General features: G+C 40.5%; 1 long non-coding RNA gene across 1 annotated transcript in view; it reads left to right on the top strand.

Annotated features, from left to right (window-relative positions):
- Positions 1 to 27,205, top strand: part of LOC123393441 — a 61,650-nt gene extending 34,445 nt beyond the window's left edge. Inside the window, exons 2-3 of the long non-coding RNA XR_006608225.1 lie at positions 26,506 to 26,700; positions 27,089 to 27,205. This is a non-coding gene — a long non-coding RNA (uncharacterized LOC123393441). The remainder of the gene's footprint in view (positions 1 to 26,505; positions 26,701 to 27,088) is intronic.
- The last annotated feature ends 314 nt before the right edge of the window (positions 27,206 to 27,519 follow it).

The following is a 27,519-nucleotide window of genomic DNA, read 5'->3' as shown; positions in this document are numbered from 1 at the left end:
GATTATGGAATCCTCTTTTTCAATGAGTGACTCTGAAGCATTCCCAGACTTTACTAGGTAGCCCAGCTTCAGGAGTGTTGGAAATGATTCCTTCTGTTCTTTTCCAGAAATTCCTTCTCTTGGTGGTTCTCTCCTGGATCTCAAGCAGGAGAAGAAATTCTAGGGGCCTCCATGTGCTCCATTCAGCTCTATTGAGATCAGCAACTGATGTTTGCTTGGGTCATGGGATCCAGAGTCTGAGCACGCTTTGGGGCCAGAAAGGGAATGTCGCTTATGTCCTGGTTCACGTTCAGTGCTAACAGCAGTACAGGACATACAGTAGACACTTAGTAAGGAAGGTCTCAACAAGCCAGCAGAGGGATGAGTCCATGAACTCATAAAAATGATCAGGGCAGCCAATGAAGAGTGGCTTGGGATACTTTGGTGGCAGCCATCAAATTACTTGAGAATAAGTTCTAGCTCCACACATATATATTATTTTCTAAAAAGTGTTATTTAGATTTCCTTTAAACACTAATCCAATTATGTTGTTTCTCCTTAGACTCCTGTCCTTCAACGATTTAGTTCTGCCTCTAGACACACGAAATAACAGCTTTTTTAGTTTTGTTTTGTTTTTAATTAAATTAATTAATTTATTTTCAGCATAACAGTATTCATTATTTTTTCACCACACCCAGTGCTCCATGCAATCCGTGCCCTCTAGAATACCCACCATCTGGTACCCCAACCTCCCACCCCCCCGCCACTTCACACCCCTCAGATTGTTTTTTCAGAGTCCATAGTCTCTCATGATTCACCTCCCCTTCCAATTTACCCCAACTCCCCTCTCCTCTCTAACACCCCTTGTCCTCCATGATATTTGTTATGCTCCACAAATAAGTGAAACCATATGATAATTGACTCTCTCTGCTTGACTTATTTCACTCAGCATAATCTCTTCCAGTCCCGTCCATGTTGCTACAAAAGTTGGGTATTCATCCTTTCTGACGGAGGCATAATACTCCATAGTGTATATGGACCACATCTTCCTTATCCATTCGTCCATTGAAGGGCATCTTGGTTCTTTCCATAGTTTGGCGACCGTGGCCATTGCTGCTATAAACATTGGGGTACAGATGGCCCTTCTTTTCATGACATCTGTATCTTTGGGGTAAATACCTAGGAGTGCAATGGCAGGGTCATAGCGAAGTTCTATTTTTAATTTCTTGAGGAATCTCCACATTGTTCTCCAAAGAGGCTGCACCAACTTGCATTCCCAGCAACAGAGTAAGAGGGTTCCCCTTTCTCCACATCCCCTCCAACACATGTTGTTTCCTGTTTTGCTAATTTTGGCCATTCTAACTGGTGTAAGGTGATATCTCAATGTGGTTTTAATTTGAATCTCCCTGAGGGCTAGTGATGATGAACATTTTTTCATGTGTCTGATAGCCATTTGTATGTCTTCATTGGAGAAGTGTCTGTTCATATCTTCTGCCCATTTTTTGATATGATTGCCTGTATCATGTGTGTTGAGTTTGAGGAGTTCATTATAGATCCTGGATATCAACCTTTTGTCTGTACTGTCATTTGCAAATATCTTCTCCCATTCCGTGGGTTGCCTCTTTGTTTTCTTGACTGTTTCCTTTGCTGTGCAGAAGCTTTTGATTTTGATGAAGTCCCAAAAGTTCATCTTCGCTTTTGTTTCCTTTGCCTTTGGAGACATATCTTGAAAAAAGTTGCTGTGGCTGATATCGAAGAGATTACTGCCTATGTTCTCCTTTAGGATTCTGATGGATTCCTGTCTCACGTTGAGGTCTTTTATCCATTTTGAGTTTATCTTTGTGTACGGTGTAAGAGAATGGTCGAGTTTCATTCTTCTACATATAGCTGCCCAATTTTCCCAGCACCATTTATTGAAGAGACTGTCTTTTTTTCCACTATGTATTTTTCCCTGTTTTGTCAAAGATTAATTGACCATAGAGTTGAGGGTCCATATCTGGGCTCTCTACTCTGTTCCACTGGTCTATGTGTCTGTTTTTATGCCAGTACCATGCTGTCTTGGTGATCACAGCTTTGTAATAAAGCTTGAAATCAGGTAACATGATGCCCCCGGTTTTATTTTTGTTTTTCAACATTTCCTTAGTGATTCGGGGTCTCTTCTGATTCCATACAAATTTTTGGATTATTTGCTCCAGCTCTTTGAAGAATACTGGTGGAATTTTGATCGGAATGGCATTAAAAGTATAGATTTCTCTAGGCAGTATAGACATTTTAACAATGTTTATTCTTCCGATCCAAGAGCATGGAATGGTCTTCCATCTTTTTGTGTCTTCTTCAATTTCTTTCATGAGAGTATAGGGATAGAGGGAACATTCCTGAACCTCATCAAATCTATCTATGAAAGACCCACAGCAAATATCATCCTCAATGGGAAAAAGCTTGCAGCCTTCCCGTTGAGATCAGGAATAAGACAAGGATGCCCACTTTCACCACTCTTGTTCAACATAGTATTAGAAGTCCTAGCAACAGAAATCAGAAAACAAAGAGAAATAAAAGGTATCCAAATTGGCAAAGAAGAAGTCAAACTCTCTCTATTCGCAGATGACATGATTCTTTATATGGAAAACCCAAAAGACTTCACCCCCAAACTACTAGAACTCATACAGCATTTCAGCAACGTGGCAGGATACAAAGTCAATGTGCAGAAATCAGTGGCCTTCTTATACACTAACAATGAAAATACAGAAAGGGAAATTAGAGAATCAATTCCATTTACTATAGCACCAAGAACCATAAGATACCTGGGAATAAACCTAACCAAAGAGGTAAAGGATCTGTACTTGAGGAACAACAGCTTTTAAAATTAAGTCCTTATGTATTTCCTAGAGTTTTTACTATAAAAGTAAGCAAATTCAAATATATTTTCTTATCCTCCCCTCCTTTTACAGAAAGAATGTCACATTGGTTGTTTTTGTGCTGCTTTTTCCATTTGATAACATATATTAAAAATCTGTCCTTATTATTTTGTGTTCTCCTTCTTTTTACTAAGCTGCATAGTATTGATGGACATTGGTTTATCCAAACTCCCCTCAACTGTCTGATGAACAATGCTGTAATGAATAACTTTGCATACACATCATGTCACAAGGGTGTAAGCTTCCTTGTAGAGTAAATTCCCATAAATGGAATTACCGACTGAAAGGGTACATGCATTTATAATTTTTGTGGTTATTGCCAAAAGCCCTCCATATGGGTTGTGCAAATTTATATTCACACCAGAAAGATGTAAGTGCCCGCTTCCCCACAGCCTTGCCAAAAGAGCATAGCATCAAACTTTTTAGATTTTTGCCAGTGCAAGAGGTAAAAAAAAATTGTATATTGTGTCATTGTTTACATATCAGTATCTTCCTCCCACTTCCACTTCCCTCTGCACTCTGCGATCTTTCATTTGGGAGTTCTTTTTTATTTTAATATTTTATTTACTTATTTGACAGAGAGAGATCACAAGTAGGCAGAGAGGCAGGAAGAGAGAGAGGAGGAAGCAGGCTCCCTGCTGAGCAGAGAGCCTGATGTGGGGCTCGATCCCAGGACTCTGGGATCATGACCTGAGCTGAAGGCAGAGGCTTTAACCCACTGAGCCACCCAGGTGCCCCATGATTTGGGAGTTCTAAGTGAATACATGAAGGAGGTGACTAGTTTAAGATAGTGCAGTGTCTTACTCGTTCAAGGGCAAAGAAAAGCCCCGTTGTGTGAAGTCCACTGTTTGGAGACAAGGGGATAAAGGACATGATCCATCCAAACCTGAGCATTGTGTCCCACAAATCCAGGAAGAAATAAAACCCCCATCTGGTGATGGGAGCTACAAAAAAGTACCAGGTTGTAAATCGCCAAGAAAGAGCAATTGCCCACCCTCAATTCCACATCACTGTCCAGTTGCTTTGACGATAAATGTCCGATGTGAATCTGTTTCTACCCACAGAGCCATGCATTATAAAGTGAGGTTAATCAATGTCATCAAGGAAGGCCACACATTATGGCAATTTGAAGGGAGAGAAGCAGTGCAATAAGGCAAACTAGAACAGATTGGTGCATTTTCAGACTGTGAACATAATTTGCATCTGTAATTTTATTCAGTGACTCCCAGGTGGAGTATAAAGAGATTTCCGTTTTTGTTTATCTCATCATAGATCATGCTTTTGGTTAAATTAGCCTTGCAAAAAGTTTTCTTGACTATTTTGGTCCATCCACACTACCTTCAGTGTAAGAAACTGCTGACATTTTACGAATGACACCTCTATGTAATTACCCTCCACTTCCTATAGCATCCCACCACTCTAAAGGAAGGAGCTTTCATAATTTAAAATTAAATTAAGCCGCTTCCTATGGTAACCTTAGTTCCAAGTTCCCCAAAGCATTTAAGCCCAAGCTCTATTGAGATGATAATCATTGTTAACCTGTATCGAGTGGTTACTAGGTATCAGGCTATTTACTTGTATAAAACTATTAATCCTCAAAGTAATTTTATGAGATAGGAATGGATATATCTCCATTTTAAGGAGGGAAGCTGAGAACCCCAGTGTTAAACGACTTGCCCAGCATTTCTTGCAAGATGGGTAGTGTCTGGTTTTTAAAGCATATAGTCCTGCCCCAGAGGCTGGAGAGTTAGAAAGAGAGAGATTTCATTAAGTAACTGCTAGACTGCATCCATGGATCATTTAGTGGACCCAAATATCTCTCCTAATGCCAAAATTTTTAATAATTTTAAAGTCACTCAATTAGAGAATTGATTTACAATAGCACAAAAAACCATAAGATACCTTGGAATAAACATAACCAAAGAGGTAAAGGATCTGTACTTAAGGACAATTGAGTGCAGGACAGAATACTCATGAAAGAAATTGAAGAAGACACAAAAAGATGGAAGACCATTCCATGCTCATGGATAGGAAGAATAAACATTGTCAAAATGTCTATACTGCCTTGAGCAATCTGTACTTTCAATGCTATTCCGACCAAAATTCCACTGGCATTTTTCAAAGAGCTGGAACAAACAATCCTAAAATTTGTATGGAACCAGAAAAGACCCTGAATTGCTAAGGAAATGTTGAAAAAGAAAAACAAAACTGGGGGCATCACATTGCCTGATTTCAAGCTTTACTACAAAGCTGTGATCACCAAGACTGCATGGTACTGGCTCAAAAACAGACAGACAGACCAGTGGAACAGAGTAGAGAGCCCAGATATGGACCCTCATCTCTATGGTCGAATAATCTTTGACAAAGCAGGAAAAAAATATACAGTGGAAAAAAGACAGTCTCTTCAATAAATGGTGCTGGGAAAATTGGACAGCTATGTATAGAAGAATGAAATGACCATTTTCTTACATCATAGACAAAGATAAACTCAAAATGGATGAAAGACCTCAATGTGAGGCAGGAATCTATCAAGATCCTAGAGGAGGCAGCAACCTCTTCAACACTGCACAGGCAGCAACCTCTTCCACACTGGCCATAGCAACTTCTTTCAAGACATGTCTCCAGAGGCAAAGGAAACAAAAGCGAAATTGAAATTTTGGGTTTCATCAAGATCAAAAGCTTCTGCACAACAAAGGGAACCGTCAACAAAACAAAGCGGCAACCCATGGAATGGGAGAAGATATTCACAAATGACAGTACAGACAAAGGGCTGATATCCAGTATCTATAAAGAACTCCTCAAGCTCAACACACACAAAACAGATAATCATGTCAAAAAATGGGCAGAAGACATGAACAGACACTTCTCCAAAGAAGACATACAAATGGCTAGCAGACACAAGAAAAAATGTCTGCCATCATTAGCCATCAGGGAAATTCAAATCAAAACCACATTGAGGGGGCGCTTGAGTGGCTCAGTGGGTTAAAGCCTCTGCCTTCGGGTCAGGTCATGATTCCAAGGTCCTGGGATCGAGCCCCGCATTGAGCTCTCTGCTCAGCAGGGAGCCTGCTTCCTCCTCTCTCTCTGCTTGCCTCTCTGCCTACCTGTGATTTCTGTTTGTCAAATAAATAAATAAAATCTTAAAAAAAAAAACACACACATTGAGATACCCCCTGATACCAGCTGGGGAACCCTCATACACTATTGGTGGGAATGCAAATTGGTGCAGCTACTTTGGAAAACAGTGTGGAGATTCTTAAAAAAAAAAAAAAATAGAGCTTCCCTGTGACCCAGCAATTGCAATACCAGGTATTTACCCCAAAGATACAGATGCAGTGAAATGAAGGGCCATATGTACCAATGTTCATAGCAGCAATGGCCACAATAACCAAACTGTAAAGAGCTGAAATGCCCTTCAACAGATGAATGGATAAAGAAGATGTGGTCCATATATACAATGGATTATTACTCAACCATCAGAAAGAATGAATACCCAACTTTTGGATCAGCATGGACGGGACTGGAGGAGATTATGCTGAGTCAAATAAGTCAAGCAGAGAAAGTCAATTATCATATATTTTTTAAAATTTTATTTTTCACTGTTCCAAAATGCATTGTTTCTGCACCACACCCAGTGCTCCATGCAATACGTGCCCTCCACAATACCCATCACCACCCCTCCAAAACCCTCAGTTTATCTCTCAGAGTCCATAGTCTCTTATGGTTTGTCTCCCCTTCTGATTTCTTCCAACTCACTTCTCCTCACCATCTCCCAATGTCCTCCATGTTATTCCTTATGCTCCACAAGTAAGTGAAACCATATGATAATTGGCTCTCTCTGCTTGACTTATTTCACTCAGCAAAATCTCTTCCAGTCCCGTCCATGTTGACACAAGAGTATTCATCCTTTCTGATGGAGCCTTAATACTCCATTGTATATATGGACCATATCTTCTTTATCCATTCGTCTGTTGAAGGGCATCTTGGTTCTTTCCACAGTTTGGTGACAGCAGCCATTGCTGCTATGAACATTGGGGTATAGATGGCCTTTCTTTTCACTACATCTGTATCTTTGGGGTAAATACCTGGTAGTGCAATTGCAGGGTCATAGGGAAGCTCTATTTTTTTTTTTAAGGTTTTATTTATTTATTTGACAGAGAGATCACAAGTAGGCAGAGAGGCAGGCAGAGAGAGAGAGGAGGAAGCAGGCTCCCTGCTGAGCAGAGAGCCCAATGTGGGACTCAATCCCAGGACCCTGAGATCATGACCTGAGAAAGGCACTGGCTTAATCCACTGAGCCACCTGGGTGCCCGGGAAGCTCTATTTTTAATTTCTTAAGGAATTTCCACGCTGTTTTCCAAAGTGGCTGCACCAACTTGCATTCCCACCAACAGTGTAAGAGGGTTCCCCCTTCTCCACATCCTCTCTAGCACTTGTTGTTTACTGTCTTGTTGATTTGGGCCATTCTGACTGCTGTAAGGTGATATCTCAGTGTGGTTTTGATTTGAATCTCCCTGATAGCTCTTTGGTTATGTTTATTCCAAGGTATCTTATGGTTTTTAGTGCTATAGTAAATGGAATAGATTCTCTTATTTCCCTTTCTGTATTTTCATTGTTAGTGTATAAGAAAGCAACTGATTTCTGTACATTGAATTTGTATCCTCCCACATTACTGAATTGCTGTATGAATTCTAATAGTTTAGGGGCAGAGTCTTTTAGGTTTTCCATATAAAGCGTTATGTCATCTGCAAACAGAGAGGGTTTGACTTCTTCATTGCCAATTTGAATACCTTTTATTTCTCTTTGTTGTCTGATGGCTGTTGCTAGGACTTCTAATACTATGTTGAACAAGAGTGGCGAGAGTGGGCCTCCTTGTCGCGTTCCTGATCTCAAAGGGAAGGCTGTCAGCTTTTCCCCACTGAGAATGATATTCACTGTGGGTTTTTCATAGATAGATTTTATGAAGTTGAGGAATTTTTCCTCTAGCCCCATACTTTGAATCATTTTAATCAGGAACAGATGCTGTATCTTGTCAAATGCTTTTTCTGCATCAACTGAGAAGACCATGTGGTTCTTCTCTCTTCTCTTATTGATTTGTTCTATTGCATTAATCGATTTGTGAGTGATGAACCACCCTTGTATCCCAGGGATAAATCCCACCTGGTCATGGTGGATAATCTTTTTAATGTCCTGTTGGATCCCATTAGCTAGGATCTTGTTGAGAATCTTAACATCCTCGTTCATCAGGGATATTAGCCTGAAATTCTCCTTTTTGGTGGGGTCTTTGCCTGGTTTGGGGATCAGGGTAATGCTGGCTTCATAAAGAGAGTCTGGAAGTTTTCCTTCTGTTTCTATCTTTTGAAACAGGTTCAGGAGAATAGGTATTATTTCTTCTTTAAATATTTGGTAGAATTCCCCAGGGAATCGGTCAGGTTCTGGACTCTTGTTTTTTGGGTTTTTTGGGAGGATTTTGATTCCTGCTTCAATCTTGTTACTAGATTTTGGTCTATTCAGGTTGTCAGTTTCTTTCTGATTCAGTTTTGGAAGTTTATAGGTTTCCAGGAATGCATCCATTTCATCTAGCCTGCTTAACTTATTGGCATATAACTGCTGCTAGTAATTTCTGATGATTGTTTCTATTTCCCTGTTGTTTTTACTTACTTGTGGAACATAAGAAATAATATAGAGGACATTGGGAGAAGGAAAGGAATATTGAATTGGGCCAAATCAGAAGGGGATACAAACTGTGAGATACTGTGGACTCTGAGAAACAAACTGTAGGTTTTAGAGAGGAGGGAGGTAGGGGGATGGGTGAGCCCAGTGATTGATATTAAGGAGGGCAGGTATTGCATGGAACACTGTATGTTATATTCAAACAATGAATTATGGAACACGACATCAAAAACTAATGATGTAGTGTATGGTGACTAACACAATAAAAAAATGTTTACAGATAAAAAAAGTATTTTTAATTGCCAAAAAATAATTTTAAAGTCACTAAAGTAAATATAATGTTGAAAATTGTACCTTTATTCGGACCACCACAAAACATTTTTTCTATCACTTTTGTTATGTCCTCTTTCACTCTTTGAACACATATTTTATGTAGTTGTAATTATAGCAATCATAGTAACTTTATATTCTGCTTTTTCAGTTAATAGTACATCATAAATATTTTCCATGCTGTCACGTAGTATTCATAATTATTTTTAATGACTTTATAGTATTCTATGCTGTTAAACTACTAAATTGATTTAACTATTCCCCTATTGTTGGATTCACAAGTTCATTTACATTCTATAGCCAGAGGTAATAATGGCAGTCAATATTTTAACATTTATAGCTTTTGCGGCGTTTTGAATTACTGCCGTACGATGAATTTCTAGAAGTGGGTAAGAAAGTAGAAATGGCCCTCCCAATTGCTGCTGCCATGGCAATGAGTGAGCCTGCCATTTTCCCCACAGCCTCACCAGCAATGGCAATTAGCTATTTCCAAGTAGGTGGGATAGTTTAGAAGATTTTGATGCTATCTGAATGTGAGTTATGTATTTTTATTTCATTGATCATTTGAAGTATAGTTCATTTTAGAAATAACAAGAAATACTTTAAACAAATAAATAAACTTGTCTTCGACTTTACATCATTCAGTCTTCTACCCACCCAATTCCCAACCTTAACACCTAAGCTAGGTCCTAAGAGTACTGAATTTGATAGCAGATAAAGCAGTTTTCTTAGCTTTCTGCTGTCGTTAGAAAGTGACGCAGCACGTTCTGACCTTGGCTCAATGCCCTTGGAAGACCTGGGTGATGTTTTCATTGCCAAGATCTCAATGCACCATTGAAAGACATCCTCTGCTTAAAAAAGTGGAAAGTGGGTAAGAGCATGGCACAAAGGTGAAAGCGGAGACTCATTATCCTTAACTCATTCTAATAAGAAAAGATGCAAACACAAGTTCAAATTCGCACTAAAGTGAAAATCGACACTTTCCTCCGTGGAAAACCATCACATTGATTTTGTTTTCTTGAGTCATTAAAGGTCAGAATGAAAAATACCTCGCCCATTAAGATTGTCCCTTAAATAGGCTAGGTTTTGCTGAGCGTAAGAATTTTCTCATACAACTCTAATATCTTATTCAGCTTCTCTCCTCTGCAAACATAAACAGCTTAAAACTTTATGAACAACCCACAACAAAGGGAGGACCACACGGAGGGCCTTGACAATATAATTCATAGGGACAAAATGCCTTGATAAATAGTGTTTAGACTATGGGAATTATTGTATAAAGCTGATAGTTTTGTCATTTTGCTCAGCACACACATCACTTTACCTGAATTCTCTTTGTTTATAGGGCATAAATAAGATGTAAAATGACACCACTGAACATTGAAGGACCCATTCAGGGATTGCATTATACAAGAGGAAACAGACAGATGAGACCTGAATCAATGATCATGTTTCTTCTTCACGCACTAAATAAAGACATCATCAGAGCAGTTACCATGGGATACAATGCCATATTTTTTGTAATTAATGAGTAAAGTGCAAGGTCCAGAGAGAATTCTTGGGAATCTGAGTGATTCTAGAACCCTTCTGTGCCATAACTCACCACCTTACATTTTCAGGTGCCTTTGATGTTTCAAAAGTAGTATGTATACTGGGGTCCAGAGTTGATTTTTTTTTTTCCTGTATGAATTCTTATGTTTGTGGGTTGTAGTCTCTTAGAGTTGTGTTAGCCCAGAATAGCTTTTGTAGCAATAAAAGGTGATTTTATTGATGGTCTACTTTATTGCTTCTGAACACAATGTATTTATTATCTCCCTTTATCTTCTCGGAAGAAAGTCTCAGAGAAAAAAGGAAATCCCTGCAAATCTCTGCATTCCAAGAGTACTTCAGTTCACTGATAGCTCTGTGGATATTCACATTCATAGAGAATTTGGAGCTCTAGAATTGCCCAGTTTGAGTGGGTAATACTAATTTCCCTTTCTCGATAAAGAAGGCATCCTTCAGCAAGGCAAAAGGATCATCCAGTTAATAAATAGTAGAAGGACTCACTGTTCCCTGTTCTTGTCTCTACAGCAGCATAGCTCCACTAGAAATAAAAGAGCATCTGAGACTACAAAGCAAATTTGGGATAGAGGGTTACGATCCATTTCTTTCCATGTTCCACACATCACTTGTTGCCTTGGAGCACGGATGGCTCCGGGTCAGCTCTTCAAACGTCAGTCTATCTCTTTGTGGATAGTTCCCCATCATTCTGAATCTTTCCAGTTTCTCCTTCTACCCACCTTGGAATAGCAGGCGGTAGATAAAGGCTGCAGACCGAGTTCACAGGCAAGTTTTAATCACTGTTTTTGTATAACTGAAGGCAGGTGGCCAAATAGGTCATATTATAGTCAGTGAAAATGGGTAATTCCTAGAAAGAGTTCCCAAGACAGAAGGGCCAAGAAAGATTGGAATTTGCTTATATCCCTGCTGACTTAAGTCCATAGATTTGTATAAAATGAGCATACTTTAAAAGCTCATTTTAATACTTTACCTGCAGAACAGAACTCACCATCATCCAGCTTCCTTTTGGTTCTGGGTAAAGAGATTTATTTGCTCAATTGCCAAATGGACTCCATTAAAAGGACAATTCCTTGAATTTAGTGTCTTTTTTGATTTTCCCCAACCCCCTTTCACCCCCTCTCACCCCTCATAATATTGCAAGAAAATGTCTATGTGTATAGGACGAAGTTCAGGAAATTTCTCTAAGATATTTTTGTTCATTATTCTTTGCATAAAATGTACCACAAATGTCGTGAAAGAATTGAAATGACAGTATCATATATTATCAACCTTCAGTGTACAATGTCTCGCCTGTTTTCTGTGGGTCTCTTTATTTTCTTCACACCGTTGAGTAAGGTGAAGGACAAAGGTGTGTCATTAGAGAAAACTTATCTTAGCAATTAGCAGTGGTAGAAAAGGAAATGTCAGGGAGAGAAGGAAAGTGCAGTAACATTTAACAACCAGCAGCAACTTCTGGCAATATGAGACCAATTAAGCCCTTTAAGGGTCTGTCATTCTTTGGTCCCCACAGCTAGTTCTGCCCAGGCAAAAAGAAGGGGGCAGGTTAGGTAATTATATGGATAATGTAAAAACTCTCTTCAGCCTTTGATTTCTTCCTTTGGGAGGGGGGAAATAAAAAGAAAAGTTGGTTTTTAACTTTTCCTTTCCACAAACATCCGTATTGCTTGAGTGTGTGTGTGTGTGTGTGTGCATATTCATATAGACTGGGTATAGCTAGTCCTCCCTGATATTAGGGGTAGGATGAGTAGTGTATATATTTGTGATGGCCAAGCTGAGAATCTCCTCCTCCTCCTCATCATCATTTTTTTAAGAGGATGAGAGATCATGTGCATGAGTGGGGGGAGGGGCAGAGGGGAAGGAGAGAGAGAATCGACCCCAGGCTTCATCCCAGGACTCTGAGGCCATGACCTGAGCCCAGATCAAGAGTCAGGAGTTTAACTGACTGAGCCCACCCACATGCTCCCAAGCTGAGCATATCATATACCAGCCCCCTTACCTACCATATGCATTTCCCTTCTGATATTGGAAGGAGCGAGTCCGTGATGACACGGATGTCAGCAGTTATCCAAGATGAGTAGCGAGAGTGGTTTAAGGTTTTTTTTTTTTTCCCCTTAAGACATCAGCCCATCCTTCAAAGATGGTGATTCTAAAGGTTTGATAATATAAAGGAATAAAAGTCAGTTGCCTTTTCCAATTATTTTGAATAAATAAGTGTTAACAGAGTTCATAGCTCCCTCACAGCTTAAGCTTTTAGAGGCTTTGTTGACAACTCTGGAACATTTTGAGAAGAAAAAAAAAAAACCAACTTTGTATTTCTTCAACAAAATAAGGAAGATGGACTCTATCTTCAGGGCCTGGGAAATACATACAGTATTTAGAGTAATGGATTTACTTCATGTGGGTGAGGATATTATTTTCTTGTTCTTATTTTTCCTGATTCTTAACTGCTGAGATAAATGCATGTTTCAGCATTATCATTCAACATGCCATAAATCATATTACATTATGTATGACTGGTTGGAATTATTGAATAATAATCGAAGTAGACACATCCAGAATGCCAGGCAGAAGCTTTCCAACCTAGCCTCTTATTTCCTGGAGCTTGTGTGGACTAGAAAAGGCAGCGGAAATGGACCAAAAAAAGCAAGATAAGTAGGGTCAATGAATAAACACCGCATGGGGGTAATGGTACATCCAAGGATTCATGATTTGTATTTCTTATGAAATTTTCAGCATAAAAAATTAATGTAGAAATGATCATAACCTTGATAAAGCATGAGAGTCTATGGAGGATGTGGGGAAAGCTCTCTTAGCTTCTCTCCTGTACACAGACCATTGTAATCTACCACTAAATGATGTAGTTGTCCTGAAAATTCAACATAAATTAAACATCTAGGGGAGATTTCCAAGTAATAGAACTTTTGAAGGACCACTCTAAGTAGTGGACTCTAACCCTTGGCAATTTGTTTTGCCTGAACAGTTACGAATTTAAACTACTTGGTTTGGCCTAGGCTGTTGTCTATGATGTTAAGCTTTTGAGATGACTTTCTGTGATCAACTCCTGGCCTGCCCTCTCTGGTGTGTGTTAGAAGATGGGTGTTCACCATAAACAAATGAGAAACCCAGGGTTATTTTATTAATAGCAGGATAAGTGTTCAATGTCCTCTCATTGCCGAGATTTTCTGGCAAGTTGAACATGTGGCCTATTCCAGGAGACTCAGTGTCTCCTTTTCCGACCAGTGATGTAGATAAGGATGGACAATCTGTCAGAGAACAGGATCTTCTATGCTTGACTCATGGAAAAAGAAAACGTCATATTATTGAGCACCTACTCTGCTCTAGGGTCTGGGGATAAAATGGCAAGCAAAAGAGGTCCTGTCCTTCACCACTGCACATCTTATAATCTGGGCAGGGCACACGGGATGGAAGTATCATTCTTGATGAACCACTGACCAGCAGGTTTGCTCCTGAGTACACAAGATATCAGAGTCACATGGTAGTTTTCTTAAATCGCCATAGAGATATTCCATGCTCTCTTCTTTCTCTGGATTCAATATTAAGCATGATCTACATCTGTAATTATCAAGATGATCCCTAGATCATAGCATCAGCATCCTCTGGGAACTTGCTGGACGTGCCAATACTAGAGCCCTACCCAGACTCACAGCATCAGAAATGCTGGGGTTAGCATAAGGGAATCTGTCTTTAACAAGCCTTGCAGGCGATTCTGAAGCATGCTAAAGCTTGAGAAACACTGTTCTAGACTAATGCTTCCCCAAATGAATGGGTGTATGAAACTCTTGTGGACCTCATTAAAATGCAGACTGAGTTAGTAGAGGACTCTGAAGTTTGGAGGATTTCTAACATGTTCTTAGGTGATGCCAGTGTGGCTGGCCTGGGCAGCATGCTGTGAATAGCAAGGCTTTGGGTGTCCTTGTTGCTATGGATATGTGTAGTTTGGGGAGTTTTAGCCTGGTGGTGAATGCCTTCCTTCCTGAAGAAGGAAATATTAATCTTCTTTCATCTGGGCACCTAAAGACGTTGGAATCTGCTTCTATTACATCAGTTGTTGTTTTCTACTGTAATTATTTGTGTATAATTTTCATTGGTCCTTCAACTTGCTGAGGGCAGGAAGAATACCTTTGTTTGCAGCTGTAAGTGCCTAGCATATGGAAGACCTCTGAGGGTGGGTGATAGAGCGTGATTCTGGTATCTACATGCACTTGTTAATAGCTTGTCAATAAGACATGCATTAAAACTCTTTGCAAGTGACTTCTCTATTATTTATTTGGCAACCTTCTGACAGTTGTTTCCTGTCAGTTTATGAAGGGCCAGTTAAATTCACAACGCTGAGATCTTCCAAGCACAGCCAAAGTAAGATGAACATTTTTTGTCTTAAGTGGCTCTCTAGGTCTACTGGAGAGTGGGAGTGACATAGAGCTGATTTTGGTCTGGCTCCTGGTGAACTCTGGCTAAGGGGTTGTCATTAGCTTTCCTTTCTGAGTTAGAGATTGTCAGTCCCCAGGGGAAAATCTGGTTCCAGTATGGAGAGTTTAGCATTCTCTCAAAAAGACTACTCTTGTTTTACACATGACAGAAGCTGGAATTCTTTTCTCCCTCTGTTCAGAATAATTTGGTGAATATTGTGGATTATCTCATTTATGGCCTATTTGCCCTCAGTCAATTCTTGATAAGGATAAATATTTTTGACTAGCTTGTGAAAATATCTACTATCATATTCTAAAGAACCCAGGCTAGGGAGGTCACCTCTCCATTGTACTATGTCTCTCATGTGCTCAGAGGAATTCCATCGAACAGTGTGAAGACAGATGTCATTGCGCTAATGGCACTGGGACAAGGCTAGGGGTATCTGGTAGTATGCAGTTCAAGCAATTTTCTCTTCACCCAGAGGGAAGCCTAGTGGGAGGATTAGATCACTCATCTTTGGAGAAAGCAAGGTGCCCATTAAAAGGGGCCAGTTGCTAAGAATTTAGTGAAGAACATAAAGTAAAGCTAAGTGGTGTAAACTTACTGATCCCAAGTTAAATGCATGTTAAAGGCTTAAAAACAAATAGATATTTACTGCAGTTACACATCTCAGTATATCTCATAAGGTTCTCTAACACTAAGAATGGTACCCAAAGTACTATTTATCTAAAGACCTACATAAACACATCTTTCTTCCACTTGCTGCAGGAGACAATAGGTCATACTGCATTTTCATTAGATGTTTAATTATCACAGACCTTCACAAAACATTTTATCTGTGACATCTAAATTCATTTCACTTGGGATCACAGGAGTTCGTCTATTGGAATGATTTTTGGCGAACTCTGGCTTTAAATTAGGACCGTCTGGGTTTTACAGATCAAGTAGCAAGTAGGAAATCTATTGTGCCATCCAGACCACCAGGACCATAAATTGATTCGGAACTCTGGCCCCACGGAATGTAATCCCCTCTGGGCAGCTATCCAGAGACTGCAATAAAGGGGCCAATTACCTTGTTTTGTAGCCCTTCTTTCTCATTGCCAAACCTTTCTTGTTTAAGTTCATATTTTAAAACAAAATTTTTGCTCTTCATGTAAAAGAATCATCTGACAGAGCATGGTTGCCCGTCGTTGAAGGATATCTTGCTCCCGGGCCTTTATCGGTCAGGATCTGAACCTGAAAAAAACAGATCTAAAATCCTGTTATCACCGTTTTCCTATCTTTACCCTCAAGGCAGGCAGCTGGGAACTGAAGAGGTAACCTTCTTTCTGGAGTTTCTAAGCAGGGTCTGGAGGCAGGAAGACTTCTCTTCCTTGAAAAAAGGTGTGCATCGTCTGTCATAGGAAAAGGCAAGCTAACAACAAAGAGATAACACTTCACCGGAATGGTGAGTGTGGTCAGTACCCCCTGACCACACCAAAGGCTGGCAAGGATGTGCTCTGAGAATAGTCTTTAAAATTTAAAAAAAAATTTTTTTTTAAATCTATGATAATTTGATTTACAGCCCAGAGAATTAAGAATGTGTTTAATTATGAAACAAAAGGATACTAACTGCAGATCCTGCTTAGTCTTCAAAGGGTCAGAAAACAGGGTGATTAAGTTTTAGTTCTTAAAAATGATGGATCCTGAAGATGAATAGATATCTTGTTCTAACCTTTTCTAGAACAGGCTCCAAGCCAGATGGCTAAGTATTGGAGGGGCAAAGAAAGAGATGGCACTCAGTTCTGGAAGACATCCTCCACCCGTCCATTCATTCACTCATTCTGAGAGCTTCTGTTGAATCAACAAATGAAAGAGTGCCAGTTAGGGGGCCTAACCACATTCTGCAGGCCTGGGGAACACATCTCGCAGCAGCCTTTTCCATATGAGGGCACCTTAGCAAAAAACCTATCTAGCCTTTAGGGAAAACCAGGGAAGCTAGCAGCTGCTTCAATTCGGGCAGGCTCTGATGATTTATTCTGATGCAATAAGCAATGGAATCTAAATGAGGTAAGGGAGGCAAAGAAATCAGGAAAGAAAGTTTGGCATCTCTGCCTATCCGGAAGCCTCCTCTCGTTAGTGTGAGAAAAGGAAATGGTATTTTTATTTTCATTAAAATGCAACAAGCATCAAAGTCAGAAAATAGATCATCGTTTTCTCATGGCTAGAAGCATACAGAAGCAGATGAGTGGCTACATTCTGCTGGGTGTTACTGGGGCTCCTCTCACACACATCCACACCCTGCTGGGAGCTCAAACTTGCCGGGAGGAGGAGAGGTTGAGGGCTGGCTTGGCCACTTTCCAAGCAGAACAGGCAAACACCCAGCTAATTCTGGAAGACACTTCCTTCTTCCTTCCTTCCTTCCTCCCTTCTGTGAGTCTGTACTGAGTATCTTCTATGTACCAGGGCATTTATTAGCACCGGGGACAAGAAGGTGAGCAAGGTTTGGCAACACTTAGGTTGCTGACAGTCTTATGGAGGGGACAGAGAATCAGCGGCCACATGTAAGAGCTCTAAGAGTGTATTCAGGAGGGATGTATTCACTTCCAACTTGGGGAGTTCAGGGAAGGCTTTGTACGGGAGGTGGAAACTAGGTTGATGTTCAAAGGGTGAATAAGCCAGGTGACACCCCAGTTGTGTGGACAGAGGGGAGCAGGGGAGCAGAGAGAAAGCCATGAATTATGGCATCGGAAGAGCTCACAGCATGATCAGAAACTTGGAGGAGAAGGAGGAGGGAGCACATGGGGAAGGAACAGGGACTGCAATGTGGCAGACACCTGTTCTGGGAGGAGGAAGATGAGGCTGAAGAGAGAAGGAAAAGACCCTTGTAATCGTGGGAGGGTGTTTGAATTGTACCAAGGAGTCTCAAAGCCTCCGCTCCGGATGGGTTTAGAACATTTGCATTATGTGGATTCCATGGAAAAGAGGTCAGTCACAACACACATGTGGTACCTCTCCATTAGGCACCAAACTTTGTTTATATTTCCCTTCACCCCAAATCCATGATCAGTTTCTGAAGGGCAAAGAGCAGGTTTTGTAAATGTATTTCCCAATAGAAAAGAACCTACTGGGGGTTGCTATGTCGAGGCTAGAACCCAGGCAAAGACACCTAGGCAAAAACCTTAGTCACCTCAAAATAAGGCAACCACCAAACCTGCCAACTTTTTATGGTTTCCAAACCATCAGCGGATAATAATCGCAGTAGGTGAACAGTGCAGTAGTTGGTTCTTTGGACAAAAATGCACATTTCAAGGCATTTCACTTTCCTTTTGATACATTAATAAAAATAATGATGCTAGGGATTCCTGGGTAGCTCAGTCGGTTGAGTGTCTGCCTTTGGCTCAGGTCAAGATACTAGGGTCCTGGGATCAAAGTCCACATTGGGCTCCCTGCTCAGTGGGGAGCCTGCTTCTTCCTCTCCACCTGCCAGCTGCTCCCCCTTCTTTCACACACATACTTTCTCTGACAAATAAATAAATAAAATCTTAAAAAAAATTATAATGATGCCAGTTACCAAAGCAATGTCCGTGCATCAATGCCAGCCTTTTTAGGACAAGGTAACCATTTTCCACCAAATGGCAAAATTACGAATCAGTCCCTTGCAAAATTTTTAAAAGGTAACTGATGATGGTGAGGGATGGCAGCTGGACTTGTGGTGAGCGTAGCCTAACATGTAGGGAAGTTGAATCCCTGTTTTGTACACCTGACGCTAATGTGACTGTGTATGGCAACTCTACTCAAGTAAGAAAAATAAATAATAAAGAAGGTAACTGTGGGGGAACAGTTACAATGTAGAAATCATTGACTATCATGTAGGGAAAGGAAGGAGAGCAGGAAGCCTTAAGAGAGCAGGAAGCTGTTTGCATGAAGGGTCAATCATGTGCTCGTTCAGACATTTATAAAAACCATTTGCAGAGGTGATAAAGATTTGAAGACCTATAAGGCACTGATGCTGCCCACCAGCACCTCACAGGATAGAGAGGTATGATGCAGGGGTGGGGGCAGGGAGGCAAGTCATTTCAACACAGTACAGTAAATGCCAAGGCAAACACAAGCCAGAGGTACCGAGAAAGCATGGGGGAGGTAAGTGAGGTAAGTGAAGGAGCCTGGGGTGTGTAGTAGGTTGGATGATGCCCCCACCCCCTGCCGCCAAAGGTGTGTCCACCCAGAACCTTATTTGGAAAAGCTCTTCCCAGATGTAATTAAGTTGAGGATCTGGGATGAGATCATCCTGAGTTAGGGTTGGTCTTAATCCAATGACAGTGTGTCCCTAGGATGGACGGAAGAGGAGAAGATATAGACACGTGGGGAAAAGGACATGCAAAGATGGAGGCAGAGATTAGAGTCTTATTTCCAAAGCCAAGAAATGTCAACAGCCATCAGAGGAAGGACTGTCTTCTGGAGGTTCCAGAGGGAGCGTGCCCCTCCCAGCCCCTTGATTTCAGACTTCTGGTCTCCAGAGCTCCGAGAGAATAAATTTCTGTTGCAATAAGACACCCAGTTGTTGGTGATTTGCTGCAGTCGCCTAGGAAACTAATACAGGGCAGAATCTGGGAGAAGTCAAGGAACACTTCTGGAAGAGATCGTGTCTGAATGAAGTCCGGAAAGCAGAGCTGGAGTGACCAGCTGAAATGAGCTGGGAGTGGGAATAGGAGGAAGACGCAAAAGCGGTAGGAGTGGAAGGGCACGTGATAAGGTGTTCAACGAAGGTCTTAAAAAATTAAAGGAGGGATCTTGAAAGTATACTTCGTCCGATTATCTCATGGTTGAGCTGACATGGCCACAGAAAAAAAGGATTCTACCTAGATATATGCCTCAAAACAGTTTCTGTGGATAAAGAGGTTTGGAAAATGATGTACGTACTACCTGTAATTTAGAGACCCAAAGTCCACCTAAACATATTGACAGCTCAGGGAAAGCCTGTACTCTCTTTCCCTTAGAGTTTCAGTCATCTTTGTGTTTGTTCATCTGTGTGTAAAATACCTACTAACAGCTCAGGCCAAAGGGTGCTTCCTGAGCATGTGCAGGAAATAATGATCGTGTCTGCTGGATGCTGGGGAGAGACCCTCCACCCTTTCCTCCTATAAAACCAAACTGTCAGGGCTCTTTTCCTTTTTTTTCTCATAATTTTAAAAATAATTTTGTAATTATGTGATTTGGGAGAGCTAACCATAAATAACACTGTAAGTTTTTGTACTTTGTAGTTATCATTTTGAAGGGTATTTCTTTGTAATGATTAGGAGACTAATCATTTGCTATAGGGACGTTACCCTCCAAGCTGTGATTCCTCACTGACACCTTAGAAAGTGTGAAGAGCTGATCCTTTCTGCACATTGGGTTTAAATCAGGACTCGTGCGAGTCCAGAGAAGAGGGAGAGGGTCAACCTCAAGGTAGTGATGTGGGGGATGGGAGGTGAGAAGAGAAGTTCTATGAGAGCAATACGTCTCGAGTCTCCAGGGTCTGGCCTGGCTCCCAGACACCCACATCATCACTAAGTGCAGTTGTCGTGTCGCTGTCTCTCTTCTGCCCTTTTATTTCTTTCTGTCCCTAATCTTCTGACTTGGGGCCACGCAGGCAGCCCCTTAAGGAGATCTGAGAGAGCCATCTCCATGACTAAGTCCTGGAGCAGAACACGTGCCTGGGTCCCGGCCATCTGCCCTGGCTGTTCCTAGGATACTGTGTTTTTCCCTCGGGGTGGCCAGAGGAACACGAATGACTTTCAGAGGATGACCTTTACGGCTAAGTTCTGTTTGACCAAAGCAAATTGCAAGCATGCATTGATTAAGCCAGAGATAATTGGGGGGAAGAAAGGTTTTATTTAAATAACAACAACAAAACCCCAAACCAAGGGGTGCCTGAAATCTACACTTTATGGTGGTGAGTTTAAGTGGCAATTCAGTGATGCCTGGCACCTGGAAGCTGCTCCCAGATCAGGCTCCCCAGTTTAGGCTCCCCAGTTTAGGTCACACTGGGGCTTCTGGAATCTTACCCAAAAGCAATATACAGGAAGAAATTTCTTCTGTGACCAACATTCAAAGCTATTACAATCTGATGTGTTCTCTTTCTCTCTCTCTCTCTCTCCTCTCTTTCTCTGGCTTCGCTTTAGCTCTGTGCTTGTTTGTTTTATAGATTAGACCTGATTTTAAAGTATCTGTAAATCTTTCCCTAACTAAAGGACAGCTTGCTGATCTGTATGCAAATGATATACTCGCCTGCCTTAAAAATTTAAGATTGACTTTGAATTGACCCCGTGCTTTATCCCTCAGCGGAGAAAAATGAAAGGATATTTATAATACCTATGGACATTGTGTACGATACCAGTGGGAGTTTTCTTCAACAGTAGATGAATAACAGAAACATGGGCAGACTAAAATGGGGCAGATATATGCAAAAGGCAGATTGAAACTGATTTAGATAGCCGGGTATTTACTTACCTTAGCTCTCTGTGGCTTCTTCTATGCAGATACTGAAAATGCTATAATTTTCTATAAAAATAAAGAATATAAAACAGAAAAAAGCACACAGATAACATACCAGTCAAGCCCACAAAAGTTTATAGTACAAATTTCATTTTCTTTCTGCTAAATATATCATAATTTTGAAGACAATGTAAGCAATTTTTCCAATGACATTTTTCCCACCTGGGGGCAAGCCACAAAAATCTCACTCAGGTTGGAAATGAATGTGTTTCAAAATACATACCGCCCTGCTCATCCTTCCTCACCATTAACAGAGACTTTCTTTGTTTTATTTTTTGCACTTTTTTCCCCCCACATTGCCTTAAAAATTAAAATAGAGCAGAACATTGACCTGGGATGAAGTATGGATTTTTTTATGCTTCTCTCAAACTCAAATTTTATTAAAGTTATTGAAAATGAAAATAAGATCACTTCACTTAAAAATGCCAGAGAAACCCAAAGGATAAAATTGCATGAGATTAACATACCTATTCTTATCCTACAACAAACATATTTCATTCCAAACCTCAGCAATTTCTTGGACCACACTATTTCAGAGCTGCATTTTTTAGTGTTTAGTTTTTATTTCCACGGTAGCCCAGTAACTGTCCTGTGCTCTCAAATGAGAATGTTGAAATTCTCCCAAGTCACTGCCGAAGTGGCTGGGGCCAGGGTCTTCATATCCTGAGGATTGCATATTAAAGTTTTTCCCTAGGAGTTTTGGATTCGTTGGCTCACAGTGAAGTGATAGAAAGTCTGAGCCTGAACATCCCAACAGGACCCAACCTTCATAGAGGGAATGATGAAAGACAGTGCTCTCTTTTCTTTGCACTTTGTCTCCCTCCATGACTTCCTGCTCACATCCCCTCCAGAGAGCTCTTTTCTCTTCCTTTTATTTATCAGGAAGCTCTCTGATAATCAGTTTCCTTCACTGGTGGGAGGCTCTCAATAAGTTTTTTTGTTACTGAATGAATAAATGAATGAATGAATCTTTTTTTATATTAACATATAATGTATTATTAGCCCCAAGGGTACAGGTCTGTGAATCGCCAGGTTTACACACTTCACAGCACTCACCGTAGCACATACCCTCCCCAATGTCCATCATCCCACACCGCTCTCCCTCCCCACCCTCCCCCGGGCAACCCTCAGTTTATTTTGTGAGATTAAGAGTCACTTGTGGTTTGTCTCCCTCCCAATCCCATCTTGTTTCATTTATTCTTTTTTATTCCAGTTCGGAGAGACTAATTGGAAAGAAAGATTAAAAAGGGTGAAATGGGTCATTCAGTATGAACAGATCTTTTTGGCAATAAAAGAATAAATAAATCACACTTTCATTTTTGCAACGCCAGTCTTCTTCATCAGGCAGATGGGAAGAAAGTGGTTAAGTGAAATGGATACCTGTTTTAGGAGAAGAATAATGACTGGCGAGAGGAGAGAGATAGCTGAACCTTCTGGTAGAAATCGAATTCCTTCAGTTCCTTCCCACCTGTTCTGGTCTGATGTCATTAGTGAGGGCAAAGGATGGTTCAGGAGGGAAATTACTAGGGCATGATGATGTATTCTATAGCAGGAAGGAAAGAAGTCAAGGTGGTTCTTGGAAATTAAAAAGATCAGTTCATAGTAACCCAGAAAGGTTCTGGGTTAGGCAAGCCTGTTGCATTTCCTGCCCACTCTGTATAGATCATGAAGCTACACTTCCTTGAGGTGGGAGCTTAGCCTCTTGGTTGAGCTAATTTGGACCCAGAATAGCCTTTCTTCTCTCTATTGGTGGTTTTCTCGAGGTAAATGGAAGAGAACAGGGAATCACCAAGGGGAACTAGGTCACCCTCTGTGTGGGAAAGAACTTAGGATTCCTCTATTCATGTTGTGCTCAGTAAAGGAACATAAAATTCCTTTGTGCTTCCTTCTGGAATGATGATCCCAATATGTTCTGTCTTGTGGGTCACCATGTCCTTATTGGGAGAGGTGAAAAGGTAAACAATGTGTTGTCTTTCCTCAGGGTATTTGTATTTTATGGCATTTCTTTCATTAGGAAGTGAGAGACTTTGATCCCTGTTAATGGGAATCTGGCATCATTATTGAACCACAGAGAAATTAAGAGGTTTTACCAAGGCCTTCTTAGCTCTTCCCAAACAGAATCGGGGGGCCACCTTCCTTCTCTGCCTGTGCATGGACTGTTAGGAACAGAACGGTAGGGTTTAACCTAAAAGAGATCTAGAGGCTCTCACTGTGATTCTACATCTTTTAACCTTCAAGAAAGATAGGGAAAAAAAACCACAACAAAACAGCAGCCCCAAACATCCAGGAACCAGTTTGATGGTCACAGCCAGGACTCAGTATTGTGAGACACTGGCCTCGAGCTCACAGCCCTACTGTGTTGTTCTCCTGTAGGGACATACACCATCTCACTGACATGCCAGCATCAGGCAAGTTCCCTTTCAGCCCATGATCCCATGAGAACATTCAAGACTTTGTAATTTTGTCAGACGCACAGAAAAATAAAATCACTGTGTAACTCACAAAATACCAGCCATCCCCTCTGTTGGCTAATATGGGGTGTGGCCTCTTTTATACCAAGTACAGCTTGCTTGTCGTTCTAGCCTGCCCTCCCTAGAGGGAAGAGTTATGTTTTGAGAGAGCCAACCGTAGAATTGTCGCCATTTTCAGACAGCCTCCAATCCTAAGAGAGCTCCTGCTTCCTTAGTCTCTCCTTCAGGTGACCATAAGCCCTTTCTAACAGTCTCCTAGTGAGACACTCACAGTTCTTGTGATGTCCACTCTCCCTTGCTAAATAAACCCCTCAGCTTAGCCATCCCTAGGTGTGTTCTTGGTGGCCTTTGGTTGGAGTGAATTGACATTCCACTGTTGCTGAATTAGAATAATTTTGTCTTTTGTGGAAGGCTTCAGGACTTCAGGCAGAGCCTTGCACATAGCTAGAGCTCACGACACAAACCAGATAGAAGACTGACACAGGCTATATATATATATCAAGAGAGAATACTATATATAGATAAATGTAATTTATCTATATATAAATAAATGTATATTTATATTAAATGTATATTTAACATGAATATTTATACTAAATTTATATAATAAATACTATATTATAAGTGTATGTTATATATATATATATATATCTGGACTCTGATTTGCAAATAAAAAAAAAACTCACTAAGGTAATAATATAAGGTGGGGAAAGTCATTATCTCATCTAATGAAAAATTCCAGGGATGTGTCTGGCTTCAAGAAAATCTGTATTGGAGGCACCGGGGTGGTATAGTCGGTTGAGTGTCTGACTTTTTTTTTTTTTTTAATTTATTTGACAGAGAGACATCACAAGTAGGCAGAGAAGCAGGCAGAGAGAGAGAGAGAGGAGGAAGCAGGCTCCCTGCTGAGCAGAGAGCCCGACGCGGGACTCAATCCCAGGACCCCGAGATCATGACCTGAGCCGAAGGCAGTGGCCCAACCCACTGAGCCACCCAGGCGCCCGAGTGTCTGACTTTTGAATTTGGTTCGGGTCGTGATCTTGGGGTCATGGGATTGAGCCCCATGTCAGCTCCACACTTAGTGTAGACTCTGCTAGAGATTCTCTCTCCCTCTCCTTCTGCCCCTCCTACTCATGCTCTCTCTCACTCACTCTCTCTCAAATAGATAAATAAATCTTTTTTTTTTTTTTTTTAAAAAGAAAGTCTATGTGAATGAAAGATAACCTGACATTTGTAGCACCATGGATAGACCTTGAGGATTTTATGCTAAGTAAAATCAGTCAGACAGAGAAAGAAAATACTGTATGGTATCAATTACACGTGGAATCTAAAAGAGCTGGACTTGTAAAAACAGAGAGTAAGTGTTGATTACCAGCAGGTAGGAGTGGGGATAGGAGAGATAGTGCTTAAGGGTATAATCATGCAGTGAATAGTAAATAAATCCTACAGATCTAATTCACAGTGTAGTGAATGTAAACAATGTATTATAACCATCAAACTTGCTAAGAGACTAAAATTTAACGATCTAACCACTAAAAAGAAATGATAATGATATGCCGTGATAGAGGTGCTAATGAGTACTACAATGGCAGTCGTGTTGCAATATATAAATGTATTTATTTTATATAAATGTATACAAACATGTCGTATACCTTAAATTTTCACAGTGTTGTGTGTCAAATATATATCAGTAAATCTGTATCAAGGCTCAAAACAACATAATGAAAAATTATTTCTCTCCATCTCTGTCTTTTTTCTCCTACCTTGGAAATGTTCATCTTTTGGGTCGGTTCTCATAACCTTGTCACAATGGATCAGGATGGTGCATTGCTTACTTGGCAAGCCTAGGTCTTGGGCTCCACCCCTATATCTCGGAATGATGGAGCAAGAGCTGAGGAGAGGGCAACTGCCAGACTAATGCTCATTGCACATTAAGATCTTACCGGGGAGATTTGAGAGGCAGCAACTGAAATCTTAGGCAAAGAGGGTTTGTGGAAGGACAAGCCTTAGAAGCTGCCTTGGTTAAAGGAAAACCCCAGTCTTGCCCACATCTGTATAGCACTGGTACAAAGTAGAATTATAGAACTGGGGGGAAAAAACTTCAGGGAAGCTGTGGAATTTAAGAGCAAGGTTTTAATGATTCAAGTATGATTGTATGGAGCCAGTGTTTTCCACTGAGAAATGAATACACACACAGTAAAACAGGTTCTGTGGCAGCAAGGAAAAGAGACCTAGCTTTTTTCTGCTGGACTGCTCACCCTGCTACTCTCCACTGCTGTCTTAGTTCTTCTTGCATCCCAGCGAAAGATGTATCCCCCGGGCGAGTCTTTCCTAATCCATTAAACCAGGTTAGAGTCCCTGTGCAATAAATATCATCCTTTCCCTTTCTTGCATAGCATTTATCATAGTTTGAGTCTTAAATGTATTTACACAGTTGCTTGCTCCGTATGCCTTCCCTGTCGGACTGCAAGCTCCATGAGGGCAAGGTTTTTCCCACCCAGTGTCCTATTTGCTATGTATAAATTGGATATTGACTGATAAATAAATTCATAAGCACAAAATCCCCAGTGGGGTGCTTTTCAATACTACTGTGCTCTTCTAATGAAGATTGTGTTATCTTCCTAAAGGTAATAGACGGTGAACAGGTGTTCATCCACATCAGAGAAATATGAGGCCTACATCATGACCTAAGAACAGAACAGAACAAAGCCCTCCAGCCTTAGGATTTGGAGAATCATTACGGAATGATTGGAGTTTCTGTTCTTGGCAACACCGTGATGTCTCAAGATACCTGAGTTCAAAGCTTGCATGTTCCATTTCAGGTCAGTTGAGCAAGAACCAAGTGAATATCATTGTTCTTATATGCATACTCAGCTTCTCATAGGTACTAATGGCTTTTGGACTATTTGTAATCTCTAGTCCTAGTGACATAGTTCTATAAAGACAGACATCTTCTATGTAAAGTAAGACATCTTCTATAATGTGATTTTCAGACCATCGCTGGGGAAGTACAAGTTTCTGAATTTCCAAATTGTCAAAGAGTATCTTTTAAAGTACAATAAACTAAAAGTAAACCGAAATAAACTATATCTATCTTTATATCTATAAGCTTAAATTTTTTTTAGGTACAAAAAACATAAAATTACTTTGTCTGGTTGATAAAAACAGAGTTTCTAGACACTCTCCACCATTATTTTTTCTGTTTTTCAGGCATTCTTACTTCTTCTATAACCAGTGTCTTCCTGTTTGCAGTGGCAGGCAAGTCTCAAGATGTGTATGACTCTTCTGGAAAACTATTGTCTCTCTCACCAAATGAGTATGTGAAGGTAAGAAAATCAGTATTAGCAGAAAGCTTTCTATTTATACACCATAATTTGAGGCAGTAACAGACTTGTTACAGTTCAAGGACTCCACATAACTGTTCTTTAAAGTTTCTATCAAATATGAGATATTCAAAAATGCAATGAAAAGCACTAAAGAGACCTAAAAAGGAGTGTGAAATGAATTGTCACAATTTATATTTGATCATGTTTTCAAAAGCCATATCTGCTTTAAAAAATAAAAGACACATTTCTTTTAAATCCAGGACTTCCAGAACCATTACCCTCAAATGTAAGTAAAAAGAAATGGATTGACCAAAG

The sequence above is a fragment of the Mustela putorius genome, unplaced genomic scaffold (genome assembly GCF_011764305.1).
Source record: "Mustela putorius furo isolate JIRA1106 unplaced genomic scaffold, ASM1176430v1.1 tig00000854_pilon_pilon_pilon, whole genome shotgun sequence".
Classification (NCBI taxonomy): domain Eukaryota; kingdom Metazoa; phylum Chordata; class Mammalia; order Carnivora; family Mustelidae; genus Mustela; species Mustela putorius.
This window is presented reverse-complemented; position numbering and strand designations above follow the sequence as displayed.